Genomic DNA, 3,686 nt, shown 5'->3' with positions numbered 1-3,686 from the left:
ACTGGATTTATACGGCAGTACCATTGTATTTATACAGCAGTACCACTGGACTTATACGGCAGTATCACTGGACTTATATGGCAGTACCACTGGACTGTATTTATACGGCAGTATCACTGGATTTATACAGCAGTACCACTGGACTTATACGGCAGTATCACTGGACTTATATAGCAGTATCACTGGACTTATACAGCAGTACCACTGGACTGGATTTAGAAGGCAGTTCCACTGGATTTATACGGAAGTACCACTGGACTTGTATGGCAGTATCACTGGACTTATACGCCAATATCACTGGACTTATATGGCAGTATCACTAGACTTATACGGCAGTACCACGGGACTGGATTTATACAGCAGTATCACTGGATTTATACGACAGTACCACTGGAGTTATACGGCAGTATCACTGGATTTATACGGCAGTACCACTGGACTTATACGACAGTATCACTGGACTTATACGGCAGTATCACTGGACTTATACAGCATGTCCACTGGACTGGATTTATATGGCAGTACCACTGGATTATACAGCAGTACCACTGGACTTATATGGCAGTATCACTGGACGTATATGGCAGTACCACTGGCCTTATACAGCAGTACCACTGGATTCATACGCTGGACTTATACGGCAGTATCACTGGACTTATATGGCAGAACCATTGGACTTATACAGCAGTACCACTGGACTTATATGGCAGTACCACTGTACTTATACGGCAGTATCACTGGACTTATACGGCAGTACCACTGGACTTATACAGCAGTACCACTGGACTTATACGGCAGTATCACTGGACTTATGGCAGCACAGGGGCACCACCACTGCACTGATGCAGGACAACACAGCACAACTGCACTGGACTGGACTTATACAGCAGCACTGGGCATATGGCAGCAGAGGGGACCACCACTGTGACTGGACTGATGCAGGACAACACAGCACCACTGCAATGGACTGGACTTATACAGCAGCACTGGACATATGGCAGCAGAGGATACCACCACTTTGACTGGACTGATGCAGCACAGGGACACCACCACTGGACTGATGCAGCACAGGGACACCACCACTGGACTGATGCAGCACAGGGACACCACCACTGGACTGATGCAGCACAGGGACACCACCACTGGACTGATGCAGCACAAGACAGCACTGAAATGACACATAAGACAGAGCAGGTCGCCACTTTCCCACACAGATAGACACTGAGGAGAGAGACATGTCCTCTCACTACACTCTCCAGGACTGAAGTGAAAATGGCGGTGACGCGCGGCTCCTTATATGGAATCCAAAACCCGCAAGAATCCAACAGCGGGATGATGATGTTTTGCCTCGTTCTGGTTTCCGAGTCTGGTAGGAAGTCCTGAACCGGGCTCAGATCCGGGCTCGACTCGTGATGTTCGGGGGGTTCGGTTCGCTCATCTCTAGTTTTCAGTGTGTATATATAAAAAAATAAAGGGAACACTTAAACAACACAATGTAACTCCAAGTCAATCACACTTCTGTGAGATCAAACTGTCCACTTAGGAAGCAACACTGATTGACAATCAATTTCACATGCTGTTGTGCAAATGGAATAGACAACAGGTGGAAATTATAGGCAATTAGCAAGACACCCCAATAAAGGAGTTGTTCTGCAGGTGGTGACCACAGACCACTTCTCAGCTCCTATGCTTTCTGGCTGATGTTTTGGTCACTTTTGAAAGCTGGCGGTGCTTTCACTCTAGTGGTAGCATGAGACGGAGTCTACATCCCACACAAGTGGCTCAGGTAGTGCAGCTCATCCAGGATGGCACATCAATGCGAGCTGTGGCAAGAAGGTTTGCTGTGTCTGTCAGCGTAGTGTCCAGAGCATGGAGGCGCTACCAAGAGACAGGCCAGTACATCAGGAGACGTGGAGGAGGCCGTAGGAGGGCAACAACCCAGCAGCAGGAACGCTACCTCCTCCTTTGTGCAAGGAGGAACAGGAGGAGCACTGCCAGAGCCCTGCAAAATGACCTCCAGCAAGCCACAAATGTGCATGTGTCTACTAAAACGATCAGAAACAGACTCCATGAGGGTGGTATGAGGGCCCGACGTCCACAGGTGGGGGTTGTGCTTACAGCCCAACACCGTGCAGGACGTTTGGCATTTGCCAGAGAACACCAAGATTGGCAAATTCGCCACTGGCGCCCTGTGCTCTTCACAGATGAAAGCAGGTTCTCACTGAGCACATGTGACAGACGTGTCAGAGTCTGGAGACGCCAAGGAGAACGTTCTGCTGCCTGCAACATCCTCCAGCATGACCGGTTTGGCAGTGGGTCAGTAATGGGGTGGGGTGGCATTTCTTTGGGGGGCCGCACAGCCCTCCATGTGCTCGCCAGAGGTAGCCTGACTGCCATTAGGGACCGAGATGAGATCATCAGACCCCTTGTGAGACCATATGCTGGTGCGGTTGGTCCTGGGTTCCTCCTAATGCAAGACAATGCTAGACCTCATGTGGCTGGAGTGTGTCAGCAGTTCATGCAAGACGAAGGCATTGATGCTATGGACTGGCCCGCCCGTTCCCCAGACCTGAATTCAATTGAGCACATCTGGGACATCATGTCTAGCTCCATCCACCAATGCCATGTTGCACCACAGACTGTCCAGGAGTTGGCGGATGCTTTAGTCCAGGTCTGGGAGGAGATCCCTCAGGAGAACATCCGCCACCTCATCAGGAGCATGCCCAGGCATTGTTGGGAGGTCATACAGGCACGTGGAGGCCACACACACTACTGAGCCTCATTTTAACTTGTTTTAAGGACATTACATCAAAGTTGGATCAGCCTGTAGTGTGTTTTTCCACTTTAATTTTGAGTGTGACTCCAAATCCAGACCTCCATGGGTTAATACATTTTATTTCCATTGATAATTTTTGTGTGATTTTGTTGTCAGCACATTCAACTATGTAAAGAACAAAGTATTTAATAAAAATATTTCATGCATTCAGATCTAGGATGTGTTATTTTAGTGTTCCCTTTATTTTTTTGAGCAGTGTATATATATATATATACTTTGCATACTATATTATACATTTTATATATTTATATATAGTCTCTACATGCTTATAAATAGTAAACGTTGTTCATTGTGTCTCACACTATTTTTCCTCTGCTTTAGATTGCACAGTTTGGTTTATGTGTTAATTTGATGTGTAAATGTAGCAGCCTTGGCCCCAGTAAGAGTATAGGTGCGGTAAATATAGAACATGTGAATCTGTACGGCTAGCAACAGAATGAGGGATGCAGCAACCGAACCCTCTTGTGCAAGACTGCATTATGACTAGGAATATGTATAAGCTGCTTTATACCTACTTGGTACATTTCTGCAGCCTGCGCTCAGTCCTCTCATTACACAGGATGCTGACTCACATGGCACTGTAAGGACAAGGCCCGATAACGATGGTTATGTACGAACTGGAAAACTGCTTGAGCAGAGTATATCATTTTTTGACAACTGTACCCACTGGCAGGGGCGTAAGTTCATCCCAGTTGCCCAGAGGCAAGTTAGAGTTTGGTGCCCTCCCCATAAAAAAATAAAATAAAACACCAACACACAGCTTACAGAATTATATAAATAGCAATATCAGCTGGTCTACAGGGACTGGAGCACACAGTGAATTGGCAGGACTCCAGCTACGCTGTGTGAC

Source organism: Pseudophryne corroboree, chromosome 7 (assembly GCF_028390025.1).
Source record: "Pseudophryne corroboree isolate aPseCor3 chromosome 7, aPseCor3.hap2, whole genome shotgun sequence".
Taxonomy (NCBI): domain Eukaryota; kingdom Metazoa; phylum Chordata; class Amphibia; order Anura; family Myobatrachidae; genus Pseudophryne; species Pseudophryne corroboree.
The sequence above is the reverse complement of the archived record's forward strand: the minus strand, read 5'-3'. Positions refer to the sequence as shown.